The sequence below is a fragment of the Paralichthys olivaceus genome, chromosome 19 (assembly GCF_024713975.1).
Source record: "Paralichthys olivaceus isolate ysfri-2021 chromosome 19, ASM2471397v2, whole genome shotgun sequence".
NCBI classification, from domain to species: Eukaryota; Metazoa; Chordata; class Actinopteri; order Pleuronectiformes; family Paralichthyidae; genus Paralichthys; species Paralichthys olivaceus.
The window spans coordinates 11227378-11244301 of record NC_091111.1 but is presented as its reverse complement, the minus strand read 5'-3'; the positions used below and the strand labels follow the sequence as shown (position 1 = coordinate 11244301).

The 16924-nt window shown below is 40.7% G+C and overlaps 1 long non-coding RNA gene across 1 annotated transcript; it reads left to right on the top strand.

Annotated features, from left to right (window-relative positions):
* The first annotated feature begins 4849 nt into the window (after positions 1–4849).
* On the top strand, positions 4850–16581 carry LOC109636036 (uncharacterized). Its single transcript, XR_002203166.2, has 3 exons — positions 4850–5004; positions 5225–5288; positions 16035–16581. It is a non-coding gene; the product is annotated as an uncharacterized lncRNA (long non-coding RNA).
* Positions 16582–16924: the final 343 nt, after the last annotated feature.

The following is a 16924-nucleotide window of genomic DNA, read 5'->3' as shown; positions in this document are numbered from 1 at the left end:
AAGTACAAGTATGACGGTAGGATGTTTTCCATATTACTTGCTGATGATGCATAATAACCTGCGGGTACTTTAAAAGTCAATTGCGTTTAATTTTTTATAGTTTTTCAAGCTTGACGTCTTAACTACTCACTTTCCCTAATGTAGACAAATGAATTAGTCGTGGCTCCACAGTGCTACCTCATATTATCACAAATCTTAGTTTCAGCCCATTTTGAGGTTTCATTTACTTTTCCTGACATATTTCCTCTCTTCTTCTTGCTCCGTAACTCACCTCCTGCTTTGTCTCTGTGTGTATCTGTCAAAGAGAGTGGGGGGGGGGGGGGGGGTGCTCCACCCTCCCTGCACAGCACTCCATCCCTCTCTCTGCGGCACTGCAAGGATTTGTTTGTGTGCGTTTGCTCCATCTCTGATCTCACCTCACAGCGTCTCTGCATTTTTATTGTCAGCTCTTTAACAAAGATGTGTTCTTGGCCGAGACCCGGGCCTGGACACGGACACACAGCACTCGCCAAATCCCCAAAAAGTTTTCCCCTCGTTCCTCTTTACTGACACTGAAATTATAACCTGAATTTCGAGCTGCTGCATCAAAGTTTAAGTGCTTTTTAAATGGGAATCACCAGCATAGTTCTGTGACAGTCACACAAGTGAGCTGTTTATACATTTAGCACCACACGCTACACAGGATTTGACAGCTGCTCCCACCTGATTCTCATCATTTTTGCACTGTATAGATGGAGGAGATCACGCTATCAAAACAAACTCAAAACCTCTACACACTTAACGTCCGTGAGTTTTATGTGATTATATTCTAAACACTGTAAATACTTCAAGTAAGCAGCATAAGATCACAATCAAATAATGATTAATGATCTCTTTGGCCCGGTCGCTGGCACTCGCAGCTGAAATACGCCTGAGAAGTCCACGTGTCCTGTGATGAACTGCTCACCTCTGCAAGGTCTTTTCTCGCCTCTCAACAAATTGGGATAGATTCCAGCCTGCAGCACTTAAAGGGAAACTCAGTTATTTGTCAGCCTGCCTGTTATTTTCATGTATTTTGCTTTTCCCTTTGCAGCTGTAACACGGCAACTACCCCTGTTGTGGGACTCATGGAGGATCTTATCTTATCTTTGTTCGTTTCTGACTTTTGGTCATAATAATATTTTCTCTGCAGCTTTCCAAAATGACTCTGAAGTGATAGAAATCATCTTGTCATCTGTCCTTGAGAGGAAAGTTGTCCTCTGAAAGTCCCTGCAGCTGAATCTACAGAGCATTTTAAGCAGTTTTCAGACTTGAACTCAGAGAAAGGTCCGGAAAACTGAGTCCAGGAGTCTTTGAGAGTTTCAGCCAAATTCATGAAAACCATTTCTGGAACATCAGACGAGGGTTGATACTAATTTCACTGCGGAAATCAAATGGCTTTGTTTCCCGCACATCAACACAAGCATCTGACCTCATCGCCAAGCTCTCGAATCTTGTTGTCTTTCCAAGTTGACACTAATGAAGTTTCCATCTTCTTCATGTGTGCACCTCTTTTTCATCCTCATACATTTTTTATTTTTTCCATTTTCACGTCTGTTATGTGTTCGCAACATAATCAACACGCCCACTAGCTTACTGTGAATCCTGCTCTACTCCTACAACATTTTTTCCGTACATTTTATTAGGGGTCTGGCAGGAAACATTCCAGAAAATGTCCAAAGCGACTCCGACATTTGTATTCTCACAGCCGGTACCTCCAGATAACTTCAGTGTGTCTCTGGAAGCAGCATCAGAGCAAACGCATAAGACCTTTATAGATAGAGAGATGTACTTTATTTATCCCAAACTGGGAAACTCCTGTGAAAAGCTTGTACCAGGTAAACAGTCACAAATCTCTGACTTACTTTAGCTGAGTTGAGAATTTTGATTCCTCTTCATCTATGTCTCTTTTTGAGTGAATAACAAGAGCAGCAACACTATGAAACCCTTTCAGAGCAGACAGTCAGACTTTCTCGGACGCCACCTCATTTCCAAGTGTGGCTTTTCGGAACAGCTCATAAAATGTAATTATTTTCCCTTTTAAATGAATAATTAACAGAGAGGAGAATTCTCCCACGTCAGCCTTAATTTCACTCTCCTCAAGATAGTGACAACCTCATAATGAGGCCTGAGACTCTTCAGATGTCGTGCTGTGCTGTGAGCATCTCCAGTGATGTCACCGCTTCATGTGTTAGATTAGAGCGGCAGGGGAAGTCCCCGGTGCGTCTGAGCGTCCAAGCTCTTTTGAGAAACTGGTTCAGTGAGGTCTCTGTTGAGCAGAAGTACACATGCTCCTGTTTGAGTACATATTTTAATGCCCTCGTAGCTGTTTACACATAATTATAGTGTCTGCTGCTGTCTTAGAACACACAAGGACAGAATCTAGCAGCACTAGGTATGATGATTAACAACAGTGCCACAGGCCAAACACCAAACATCTTAAACAAGAAGCTCATTGCCCACAACTTTCAACCAGATGATGCAGACTGAGCGAATCCTTCCACCAAGGCCCAGTAGTCCCCTTAAATTCACACACCGATAGATATCAATCCCCTTTAATGTGTCTGATTATTTTCATCAAGATTCATGAATTATTCTCCGGGATTTCTCACAATATTAATTAAATTTGGTCCAAACTTTCAACTCAGAGATGAGCTGATTATATTTTGGTGGTTGGATCATGAATGCCCAGAGGCATTTTCATTACATGGGGCACAAACTTCCACCTGGACTTAAGGATGACCTGAATAGAAATTTGTGGCCAAAGGTCAAAGGTCAAGGTCACTGTGACCTCACATTATTTTGCCTTGTGAAAGCAATATCTCCAGACGGCCTCGGGGGAATTCTTTCACATTTGGTAAAACCATTCACTTGAGATTGGATTTCCTTTTAATTGCAAAGGGTCATGATATCTTAAGATCAGCTAAAGGGGATGTCTTCAAAGATGAAATTATTCATTTTTGGTGCCTGGGGGTCAAAGGTCAACGTCACAGTGACCTCATGTTATTGTGAATGTGATATCAGGACAGCCTGTTGCGAATTTCATTACATCTGTCACAATTCACTGGGACTCACTGATTAACTGATTAGATGTTGGTCGTCAATGATCAAAGTCAAAAACATGTTTTTGGCCGGTTGAATAACTGCTTGAGGGAATGTCTTCATCTTTTGATCAGTTGTTGCTTGGACTCAAAGATAAAGTGATTATGTTTCCGTGGTAAAAGGTCACAGTGACCTTATATGTATCTGGAAAAAAAAAGGTTGTGGAAATATGTTCATGGAAACTGCACTGGTTGGCAGAGGCCTCCCACCTTAGTGCTGTAATTCTAGTACAAAAGGGATTGTGGGTATTAAAGATGGCAACTCTGTTTGTCTTAATTTCTAGCTGTGCAATTAATGTGCAATCAGTTGCAGTATATATATTCTCACACTAAACTCTGTTTAAACTGTATGTATTATTTCTATTTCATTTTGATCTTTCCTTGCTTACATATTGCAGGTTGACTTTACTTTTACTGATACTGTCTGTTATTTAGCTGCTGCAACACAACCAATTTCCCAAACTTTTTGAGTCTAATGAAGTTTTCTTGTCTTGTGCCACAGTTTCTTGCTTTTGAAGTAAAACTACATTTCACCGTTGTGTTTTTTTGAATAGACAGGCTACTGAATTGTGTTGTTGCACTCACATTGTGTGTGTGTGTGTGTGTCTTTCTGTGAATGTGTGTGCATCCAGCAGCTGGATGTCATTACTCATGTTTGTGTGTGCTCTGCTCCGCTCCCCTTTTGGCCTTTTGTAAGTGTCTGCAGAGCCAAAGGCTGTTTCCCTTGTGCACTGCTGAGCAACCAGAAGTTTAATGTTCTCCACACAAAATTAAGCCGGAGCCAGGACAAGCTCCCACATCACTCAGCGTCCTGACTGTCAGAGCTTTTTTTTCTCCCACAAACGACTCACACTGGGGAAACATTGGCTTTGGTGTCATATATATTTGAAAAGATCCTTCAAATCAGGTTAGTCAGATGTCAGGAAAGTCGCCAAGGGCTTTGTAACGTAAGATGTTTTATAATGAGGAAGATAAAAACACAATATGGTTGTGGCCATATTTTCAACTTCATATTTGTTAAAGTCAGCCATGCAGTGAATGTGTAGATAGAGAGTGGCACAGTGCACAATGCAAGTATCTTTGCTGGTTAAAGAACAACACAGTTGTAATTTTCCAGCACCACATTTTTAAAGTATCAAATGCCCTTACACCCATCTGAGTGCCAATCATTGTTTTTTTACCTCTGCCAGGGTTATGTTTTCATCTGCACTTATTTGTTCTGCAGAATCATTCAAAAACAATATTCATGAAATTTTGTGGAGGGGTTGGGCATGACCCAAGGAAGGATCTATTAAAATTCTGTGCAGGGGACAGATCCAGGAATATTTTTGTACATTTGTGAGATGGTGATTTTAAAAATTATCTCTGATTTCTCAGAGAATAATTCATGGATTTTGATGAATAATCAAGCATGTTTAGGGAACTAATATTTATCGGCAAGTGCACTGTTGTACATCTGGAACTAGTGAACTTAAATGTGGTTTCATAAAGGGATTGATTCTGCCTACTTTCTTGATTTTTTTTTTAAACTTTCAGTTTGAATATGATTTATTTTATGGTCTCAGAATCTCCTTGTGTTTAAATTTCATTTTGTTTATTTGGATGGTTCTGTTTGCACTGAATTCTTAATTTCCTGTTTTAATTTGAAACGTCTCTCCTTGTGTGTCTGTCTTCCTTTACTTCTTGTCTTTGTCAGATTTCCCGCTCTTGTGATTGTTTACTCCTGGTTCCTCATGTGTTACACCTGCACTCAATTTGCTTCCTCGTGTATATAAGTCTCTGTTTTTTCACTTTGCCACGTCGTCCGTTTCAGTTCAGTCCCGATCCTCCCTGATATGTCCAGAGTTTACCAGCTTGGTTCTCCTTATTCTACCTGGAAATAACTGTGAGTCAGATTCAACACTTGATCAAGTCCTCATCTGTATTTGTGTGCTCAAATGATTCAAACATAGCCACGGTCAGGCCTTGGCACCATATTTCACTGTGCATGAAAGCACACTCGCTAGTTTTGTCCCTTCGTCACCAAAATACATTACATTTTTCTGGGTTTAGTTTTAGATGAGCTTTGTTTGTTGCATGGCATCAATAATGTTCTCTTTGTTTAGAGGATGATTTCAAACTGGAACTGATTCCTTCACGCCCTTTGGTCACAACACGAGCGGACTCTAGGTAAGTCTCAGTTTCTGTTCTTTCAAACTAAAACACCTAAAACCATGGCCAGCAACGCTTCTCAATGTCTCAGAAGTAGCATGTACGTGAGATTTAAATAAAACATGGCCATGTGGCCTTAGCCTATATATCTGTTCAGGTAACATTAGTGACAGTCTGACAGACACAAAAGTTTGTGAGATGCTTCTTATTAATCTCAGTGCAACAGGTCAAGCTGCTAAATCCTCTTCTGACAATCAGACCAAAGTGTTAAAGACGAATCAGGAGCCACAGTGTGTGAGACGTTCCATTAAAACTTGTGCATTCATTTGTCTATCATGTTACTGGTTTTTATCAGTAGTTGAAAAATGTTTTACATTTTGTCATAGTTCTTGTTTTTTGTTTGGTTTTAATCAAATTTTCATCGTGAAAAATAGTTTCCAGCCATAACTTAATAAATCAAGACATACATGAGACATGCATCTTACTGAAGCCACTGCTACATAAATGAGATGAAGAAAGTAGTATCGGAGGAAAATACCAGATCTGTGTGGATTAATAAAACTATCACCTTCCTCATGATACATGAAGAAAACATAAAATCCACATTTCTACATTGTATTTCACCTTTTGATGTTTTGCACAGTCATACCATCTTCTTTTGCCCTCGGCATCTGCCAAGTATTTAATGGCAGCAATTAGTTTTAATTAGTGCCAGCGACTGTTTAACCAAACAAACAGCTTCCTAATTCTCACTGAAGAAAAGTGTATGACGATGTGTGTAAAGTCTCATTTCTTGTGCTGATTTTCTTGAAATTACGTGAAAATTGCACTAAAACCCACCATAGTAATTGATTTATTGTCAATCTTAAATGTGGATCAGACAGAGCTCTAAACAACAGTTGTTCCGTCTCTACAGCAGTAATTCAATAATTTGTTCCTCCACAGCAGCTCTGTCTCCAATAACTACTGGTGCTACTAGACGATGCTGCTCTTTGCATGGTTCATGATAGAGAGCTCAAATTAATTTAATCATGTAAATCAGTCTTCAAAGATTGAGTGGCATCACACAGAAACGATATGCTGATAAACTGGTGTCCACTGAAGGTCTGTGGACATTTAAAAGCAATTTTACCATTAGCTTGTTGGATATAATTAGTTCTTCCCAGATTTTTCCTACTGGCACTTTTCTTCTGGGCCGCTGCCATCGTCTTCCTGATGTAATGTCTTTCTGTTCGGTGTGGCTGTTAAACTGCAGAATAATCCCAGACTGCACAAACAGCAGCGTGAATAATGAGAGACAAATGGTGGCCTTTTAATCCTCCGGGAGAAACAATAGCTATGCGGAGAAGCCATCTGGTTATTCTGTTATTTACAGAGTGGATAAAATATTCACTTCTCAAAACTAAGTGGAAAGAGCTGAAAATGCAAAAGTGACAAAAACACAGAGAAAACTTGGATCACTCACTTACTATTCAAACGTTAACTGTATATAAAGATGGACGAAATGAAGGCTGGCCAAAAATGGTGAATATTCTCGATCGCCCCCTGGTGACTGGCTGGAGTGTAGGTCATGAAGCCAGCCTCCATGTTAGCGAGAGTCAAAGTACAGATCAAATCATTTTTTCTCAAAGATGGTTTCTTGTTATCACTGATGTGTGTTCATGTATGTCTGTATCAGTGGCCACATCAGCCGATCCCCACGGTGCAGACTCTGTATTTCGGCAAGTGTAGGAAGTGTAAATGTGTCAAATTAATTTCCAAAATGTGCTGAAGCTTTTTAGAAAAGAATTACTGCATATCTTGTTTAACACTACACAGTCATCTGTGAATTTAGCTTTCTTTGGAGTGACACAGTCCATCACCCCCATTAAGTAAAACCCATTAAGAGCAGAATTCCAGATGTTGTTTCCTCTGGAGATTTGCCAAACTACTGTGTCTCCTGTGAAATAAGCCAGAACCCATAAAGTGCTGTTTGACTGGCGACATCAGGGCCAGTGGTTGGACCGGTTTGTCTTTGTCTGATAGTCTTACAGTGAACGTCTCCGACTCCTGAAGATCATAACAAGGATATTTTCTCTCTTTCAGAAAACTCTTACATGGTGTGACACTTCAGCTGCAGTCCCATTGAAACAGATGAAGCTAATACTAACGTGTCAGGTTTAACGCAGCAGCTGAGCTGTTTGAATCTCCAGACATTTCATGACAACCATTATTAACATGCTCATCAAAGGCAACCTAAATGAAGTGAATGTTGTTTTAATTCTATGATGTTAAAATTCTTCAAATAAAGTCAGTTCCCCAAAGTCACATCACACATTGAATATAGTGAATAAGGAATAAAAAACTTCAAGAAGTAGAAACCTAAGCTGGGAACATATTTTAAGATGATAAATCTCTCAGTTAACTTTTGAGTTTAGACTATGGACTGCACATAAATCTAAAAGCTTTTGGGAAGCCATCACGTCGTTCATCTTTATTTACAGTCGGCTTTAGACAGTCTAAAGAAACGTATTGAACAGACAATCACAAACTGAGTAATGTTTAGTGAGTCAGCTTCAATTGATGCATATCAGAACTTTGAGTTTTCTTATTTTGTAAATCTCAACTACTTCTCAGCCCTCATCTCTGTTTGAAGTCCAGCACATGACGTTTCTGTCATCGTTTCCTTCCTCACCTTCAGTGAGCTGCAGCCAAATGTCTTTTTCCTCAAATATAAAATGGACCTCTGGGCTCACGTGCCACAAGATAATAAAGGGCCTCAGGCAGAGGGTTGCATGCGAAGGAGTGTGAACAATAACCTGGCGCGGTGACAATGAGAGCTGCTCCTTCACCCTTTTTTTCCTTCCCTCTCCTCTCTCTCCCTTTCTCCTGAGGTCACTGCAGGACACAGCTGTGGATCACGACGACATTGTGTTTCAACCTCTGTTGTCTGTTTTTTGTGCCGCGCAATTAAAAGTAACAGCTGTGACGTGCAAACCCACCTGTTCCAGGATCTTGCTCGACGAGATCATTTGTGCGTCGCCGTGTAATATTGGCTAAAATTTCAAACCTCCGAAAACCTGCACGTATTTCTGGTTGAGCTGGTTGGATCTGCCGCTGAGAGAAAAACAACTCTATCATCCGTGTTGATGTCATGCAAAGTTATGTTACAAAACCTGGGCCCAGGAGGGACACACTCATGTGTTTTGATCAAACCTGCGCCACAGGGTAGCAGGACAACGCTTTAACCACCAAACAGTGGAGTCTGCTGTTTTCTTTGTCTGTCACAGCGATAATTCAGGCAGTTTTCATCCTATTTGGATTCAACTTGGCAAGTTGTGTGGGAGGAAGGTCAAGACCTGTGCTATCGATTTATTTATTTTTTGTTCAGATCTGTTTAAGGTCAAGGTCACAGCATGGGAGCAAAGTTTTAGCCTCATGTAAACAGTAAAATGAAAAGAGCCTAGAAGTTTGATTTTGACCAAACATGGCGTGCAGCCTTGGAGAGTGAGGGTCCACATTTCTGTTCTAAATGAACAAGATCGGTGGATAACCATAGGCGCCATCGACCAAAATATCTTCCCCACGGTCAGGGCCTGGTGAATCTTGGCTGTGATTCTTTGAGAATTTGTCCAGTCATCATTATATCTTGGTAAGTATCTTTAAGCCTTGGTTGGGAACAGGCCAACCAAAGCAGTTTCAGCCTAATCCATAGGCCACAAATATCGTATCATTTACAGCCAGAATTTTACACAATAGGCAGACATGTTCATGCCAAAATCTGAACAGCTAAGATTGATCGGTGCAAGTCGGTGTGACCTATCACATATTTGCTTATAGCTCAAGACCTCTTTGTGCAAATTTGATGAGACTCACTTGCAGCAGCTCGTACTATTTCCTGAACACACGTATCTCTCGCGTCTGATGACCAAATGATGAAACTTTGAGTGCACAGTGATTAAATGTTACACATTTGTCAGATCAAATCAAGATCATGGAAGATAACTTTTTAAAGATAAACCCTAACACTACGGGAAATAAATGTTTCTGATTCAAACAGACAGGGTATGTGACACAAACCTGAGAAACCAATCCTCTCAACTCGTGGGTGGGGCTTAGTGTCTGGAAAAGGATCCTCAACTACAGGTGAGCTTTGAGGAGGAGTGGGGGTGGGGTTACATTAGCATATTCATAGATCCAAGGCACCAAATGAGAAAGGAAGGAGTTTTAAGATGGAGTTTGAAAGTTGATGGGTAGAATTAGTTGTCATACAAATTATTTTGAAGATCGCTCATTGCTGCTGGTGGATTAAATTTTCACAACTTCAGCTAAACAAATTATTAGCATTATTATTATTATGCTCTTCAGGTCTCACATTCATGTAATTTTCTTTTGCTGTCCTCCATCCCTCTTCCAATTGTTTGGTTCCTCTGTATTCAAATTTGAATTTTCTTATAATGTTACATGTTAATATTTATGACTGCATGCAGAGTGGGTGTAGTATTTCTAGTCGCATCTTTCTGAGAAGTTTGTTTGATTATTGACCAATTAAATAGATTATACTTGACATGTGGTAACAGTTGAGGTATTTTTGCTTTGAAAAACAAAAGCCCTGAAAAACAACTATTATAATATAAATATTAGATATTACATGTCTTTGCTGGCTCCAGTGAGTGAAACCTACAGTCGCTGCTCTTCATGCATTTTGGCAGTGGTTTTGGAAGCATTATAATCTTGCCAGAACAGGATCATGTAGCACTCCTGTCTCTTAGCTTGTCGATTTGAATGGCTGCCATGTCAGAGTGCCAGGTCCAGGTCACAGTTTGTTAGTCGGGTGGAGGCGAGGGGGAGAAAAAATCTGATGTATGGGCCATTGTCTGACGGTCTCTGGAGGTGGTGTCGGTTTCTCTCTCACAGATATACTGCTGATTGAGATGGAAAATCAGCATCGCGGCTTTTACGGCTGTTGAGGTGTCCCCTGAAGTCCTGAGAAAAGATGTGACGAATGGATGAAATTATAGAAAAGGAGGAATCTGGCTGCATCAGTTGGATCCATTGAGACTTTTCACTTTCTCTTATCTACAGTAGTTGAATATACAGAATGTTTGATCTACCCCTGAGTTGTTTTTGTACACAAATCCAGGCTTTAGTTTGATGCATTAATACAAAATTAGATTTTGTTTTAGATGTCTAACACAGTTTAGTAGATTTTACTGCTTTTTTTTCTATCACTGATATTATATACATGCAGGCTCTATAAATAAATAAAATGGATCACATACGATTGCTTCTTTCTGACCAAAGTAAAATCTCCAATTTGCTCTCAATTAGAAAAAAATCAAGAAAAAACCTTGAAAAGACATTAGTAATTTAGAGAAACATAATGTCACCTGATCATGTTTTTATCTGACAATATATATAAGGCAGCAATTTTCATGTAGCTGCAGAGTCTCAATATAGTTTCATTTGATTTCCCTCCAACTTTCACTACTGCTAAACCATATTTTTGGTATTAAGTAAAGCTGCAAGTGTATTTGACATAATGACATGAAAATATAGTTAGGATTTTCGTGAAATATTTTTAAAAGGTTCTCAACTTTAACCCATCGATCGCTATCAGGGTGCTTTTGTTGATTAAATGTTGGCACAGACTGTAAACCTCTCTCACCGTTGAAGCTCCCGAAACAATTCCCCAAACTCAGTGCAACTTTTTCCTAAAGCTGCATGTTCAAAATGGCAAAACACATGGAGACGATAACAAAGAGGCCAGGCTGGTCGAGCTGCAGCAACAGTGTACCTGCCAGTTCAATGTTTCCTGCTTTTAATTTAACATTATTTCTGAAATTGCACATCGTATGTCAATCTTAAACCTAACTACAACCAGACTCTGTGAATCGTATGGTCCTACTAAATTCTAACTTTGCATTAAGTAGAAAATTGTAGCACCACCTTGATGCAATAAAATCCAACTGAACATATACTTCAAGCATCAATTAAGATTCATTCAAAATGTCAAAGACAAATGGCAAAAGTCACTGTTTCCTTCTGACACAACGATATCTAGATAGTTGCAGAAAATCAGAAAAAGAATATGTACAACTGTAACTCGGTTTAGGTTGGTTTACTACATTCCATGCTGCCCCACTACCTAATTGTAAAGACTTAAAGAGATTTCATCATGTCGCTCTCTGCTGTGAGAAAGTTCAGAGATAGAAATAAGATAAAAATGACCATCCCACACAACAGAATCACATATAACCTCAATAAAAACATGGTTTGATCTGGTCTCAGTTCATCACTTACTGTGGAAATCTGTTTATTCCTCAGCACTGACAAAGTGCAGAGTCATGTTTGAGTCTCTCAGGAGTTCAGCAGCTGCAGTAGATCAGCAGAGACGGATGCTGCATGAGTTAACTGAAACAGGAAAGTGACTGAGACAGCTCACTGTTCTCTAATAAACAAAATGAAGACACTGTGAAGATGCATTTTAAATCTTGAAAGCATCCATCAGTGTTTTCAGAGGGTGGGTTTCACTTTGCCAAAACTTGGATCATGTGTAGTTTGAATGGGGGCAGTATGTGTATAATTGACGATACTTTCCATGTGTATGAAAGTGATTTACTCGTCAGATTCACGAGGTTGGCTTTACGTTGTTTTTCGATGCAGTCTGTGGAGCGTAAAGCGGCTTCGTTCAAAGATCTTTCAAAGAAACACAATTGTGAATGCAGGTCTTAGGAAGACAGACAGATGAGCAGCAAAGAGGCAGTGACGGAATTCACCACCTGGGAAATCCGAGCGATCTGTCTGAAAAAGCAATAATTTGTGCTCATTTTCTGTCCCAGTGTGCAGAAATCACATCACATAAAACCAAAGAAAGCACGGGAGACCTCTCTCTCTCTCTCTCTCTCTCTCTCTCTCAGCTCCCAAATCAAAGAAAAAGTGCAAACGCACATGGCCAGGAATAAGCAGGCGAACCCCGTGAACTATCCCCCGCTTCATTTAAAGAGGCAGGTCCTTCATCATCTATAAATCCGAGCCTCCCGTTGAGTGTCTCGAGCCGAGATACAAGCCGGCGCTCATGCTCTCTCCCGAGTGCCCTCATAAACCACATTGTTTCCCGCTCATTCGCTCCTCTCCCTGGAGTCAGCCGATGCCAAAAGTTCCCCTCGCAGGCCTGTCCTACTGGGCTTGTTTGGGGACATCTGCTGCCATGTCCAAATATTGTTTTTGGCTGAGCAATCGCTGGCTCTGCTGCGAGAGAATAGAGCCGGGAACTATTTTTACCTCAGTGGGGATAGACTGTGTTAACATATAAAACAATGCCTTTACCCCCCCCCCCCCCAGTCTTCCAGCTGCAGAGCAGGGCAGTAAAGGCAGGGGAGTGTGAGCGCACCCACACACACACACACCCTCACTCACTCACTCACACACACACACACACACACACACACACACACACACACACACTCACACACTCACTCACTCACTCACTCACACACACACACACACACACATATCCAAGCTATATGCTCATGGTCAGGGGTCTAACTGGTGATAACAGTATGTGTGACCTTTAACTTCTCTCATTCGCTCTCTTTTTACTTTTACTTCATAAATCTGCAGGTGCTTATTTTGGGTTTCACAATACACTATGGACTCACACTAATGCGATGAGTTTCTAGTCTGCTGAGTTCCAACCATAGGTCTCCACTTCCTCCTCTACTGTACCCAATGGTAGCACAGAACCCCCCCCCCCCATATGCTGGGTTGAGCACCATTGCAGCGGCCGCAGGTTCGATGCTGCCGCGCGTCTTCCCACATTTCACACTAATACTAATAAAACAGCAAACTGTCCCCTCAAAAAATATATAAAGAAGACGCTAAGCTAATCAAGAGACGGAAGACGCCATGTTTTGTTTTTGACGTCAGTTGGCATCACAGTCTGCGGAGTGGAGATCGTAGCGTGGAGCCTTTCAGGGCCGTAATGACGCATGTTCTCGACTCTGCTGTCAATCATTACATTTGACCTTTTTTTACAGCATCAAATACAAAAATCTCATCCCATCTGCTAATTTAAAGGAGGCGGGGTTAAGGACTTATACTGCAGCCAGCCACCAGTTCTACCTAACACTAACCACAATTCAGATCTCATCCACCTTAACCAGAAGCAAAAAGCTAAATGTCCTTTTTGTGAGGCTAATAAATGTTTTCGTTCTTCACTTCATTGTGTATTTTTATATGTCCAGACATTATTGGACAGTTTAAAAGCTTTATTCTCACATATATCGTCCGATTCGCATTAAGCCCATATATTAGCTCACCCTACTGAAATGAATTTACTATTAATGTCCTCTCTCATCACCCGCTGCTTAATTCAATCTCGCTGCTTCTATAAACACTGAAAAAGAAAACACATTAACTTGGCTCGAGTTCCCTCATGACTCCTCCCAGTGTCTTCAGCTCTTTTCAGCTCATTCCCATGAGACCTGAAGAAATATTTCATATCCGTTCATCGTGCTAAACACAGAGAGTTCAGTTTATTCTCTCTCAAGTTTATAATGGACTTCTTAAGGCAGGGACCTCCGATATTTCAGGGCACTCAGAGGAAATTATAGTCGGGCTGAGTAATTGTAAGGAAAACACTGGAGGGGAAAGGATCTGTGTTTTAAGAGGAGACATGATGACTGCTCGCATTGTTTGGCCTTCACTTCATATTATAGTATTAATATAGCTCCTCTGCTCCAGGTGGCAGCGAAGGAGAGCGATTAGAAATAACAATCAAGTAATCAATCAAATCAATTTAAAGAGCTTAAACATCAGTTTCTCTTTGCTCATGAGCAGCATAAACTAGCTTTGTGTTTTAAGTGTGCTGTTCTGTAACATTGGGGAATAATCCATGGATCAAGAATCCATTTTGACATCTTCCTCAGACACCACCAATCGGATTTTTTCACAACTTTTATTAGCTGTGTATAATTTGGATGTGGATGAGTGTTGCAGTGATTTCACTTCGGACCTGTGCCATTTCTTAGATGTGGGGTGGTTTAATTCAAACGTCCAAACAAGGTGACATGGTTTGTCCTCCTACACCTGTTGTGAATTTATATTAAAAAAGCCTTAATGCCTGGATCTCAGTGCAAAGTTTACCTTGCACACTGAGTAACTGTGTAAACTATTGTACTGCACGGTAGCCTGATGATGACTCATCTCTGATTCGTCTAAGGTCTGAGGTTGAATAAGGCTGAGATACTTAAACTGAATATCTGCAGAATATCACAAACCACTTTTTTAAATAATTAATGTGAGTATTAATGTGTAAGTTAATGTCTCTGCATGTGCTCTGGGGGCGGCACAGGGGTGAAGCGTTGAGTGCCTTCACCTCACAGCAAAAGGGTTCAGGATTAATCTTAGCTCAGTTCATTAAAATGTGAAAATGTGTTTATTACTCAGCACTGTCACTGTGCCGGGTCAGTGCTGAGTCACTGTTTGCTGTGTGGTGTCTGCATGTTGTCTCTGTGTCTGCAGGGTTACCTTGTTTCCTCCCACATGTCAAACTCCTGCAGGTCGGGTAAACTGGTGTCTACCAACGGCCCGTAGATGTTAGCCTGAGTGTGCATGTTTATGTCTCACTAATGTTGCTTCAGACATTTTCCACACGTCAGAGTGAACCCATGTGACAATCCAGCAGTGAAATGTCCAGGAAATTCACAATGAGCAAGTGGGCGCATTGACATGTTGTAAACAAAAACATGATATCTGCAACAAAATGTCATGTCCTGCCTCCTGCACGCTCTACCCAGATGCCACACACCCTTTGTTGTGAACGTGTCTGAAAGGTGAAATTCAAAAATAACCCTGATGACATTATCTGCACATCCGTGGAGTCAGAAGCAGGTTGTTGTTTTCACCCTGTCTCTCTCTTTGTCTGTATTTGAACAGAATAACTCAAAGCATGAACGGATTTTCACCGACCAATAGGGGAATATTATTTGGGACGATATCTCCAGATGATTCATTTTTGGAGACGATTGGTTGTGTGTGTGTGCTCATGTGTGTGCTCCAACAGAGCAGGGCTGCTGTGAAGCTGTTGTGAAGCTGCTGTTTTAGCGGGCCATTAGAACAGGTGGGATTTCTCCTGTTGCTGCCGTTGGTCAGTCTGAGAGTAGAGGAGAGAGAGACACACAGCTCTGCATTGACACAACAGCCCAAAACTCTAATTTAGAGATCTTTGTATGAAGAATGTATATCACCATTAAACTATAGTGGAATAAATATACAGTAGTATATAATATATATTGTAGTATACATACACATTGTGCCCACACACATCTGATGCTTTTTAGTTGCCATTGTTTTCACTAACCATGAATAAACTGATGTAAAAATGGTGACATGTCCCTTTAATAAACAAAATACTACACAAATATTTGTCATTACACTTTATAGACACACTAAACATTTACACATTCATAAACAACAGATAACAACAAAAAGCTTTTTAATACAATGTGGGAATCTGCACACCAAGTACATTCGAAAGGATTTTGTTGAAAGAGAATGGTTTCTCATTTATCCTTCAATAAATCACCTCGTCAGCGTCTTTGTTCCCGTCCCCTGCTCCATCACTTCCGACAGTGTCATGCTTTCTATAAATACCCTGTCTGTCTGCATGTGCTGCTTAAAAACACCACAGAACCTGCATGGTGTTTTCACTACCTGCATATAATTCATCTCGGTGAACACACACACGCACGTATGCATTATTGTTTTGTGTCTTTTCCAAAGCTCCTTCACCACAACCATGATTCAGAGGCTGGATATTGTTGTGCCACAGTTCTCCCATGACTGGTTACATATCCCACATGTACCTGACGTGCAGGGTGTCGTGTCGGTGTGTAAAGTGATACTGCCACCACCTCGGGTTTCTGGAAGTATTCGTGGCTGTTTGCAGAGTCAACAAACAAGATCATCGGATTCTGGCCCTCGTCCAACAGGCAGACTGTCATGAACAAAACTTTCTGGGAAGAGACGTAACAGGATCACAGATGCCAATTCAGTATCGGACAAAGAGAAACAAGTGTTTGGACACTGGAAAAGAGTGTGACAATCAGTGAGTTTCTAACTTGGTGTTGATCTGACTGTCAGTAATGCAAGAAACAAAAAATTCTAGGATTTCGACCATAAAGTTGTGATTGATTAAAGAAAAAAATTCAGAATTTCACAAAATTGATTGATTGTCACAGTTCATTCATTCCCTAACCACCTCATCATTATTACTAAATAAATCACATACTAAACTATTCCCTGATCACCTCTCAGTATTTATACTGGTCCGTTTCCACTCCCCCTGCCAGATTGTCAGTTGTACTTCTCAGCCTCTCGTCTGGTTCTCACCTTCCTGTCCTGCATCAAGTGATTTTATTGTAATATTACAATCACCCTCTCAAGAACCCAACATTCCCTCTGACCTCTTAGAGTCTGGAACACTTTGAGATTACCTCAAGGAAGTTATATTCTCACCTGTCCATTTGTTTTCAGCAGGATTATGCAAAAACTACTGAATGTATTGGATGGATGGAGGGACGGGAGGTCATCACCGTATCCGGGTCCAGACCACAATGGCAGAACCTGTGATTTTACTCACAATCGTATCTTATTTAATGAGCCATAGGATT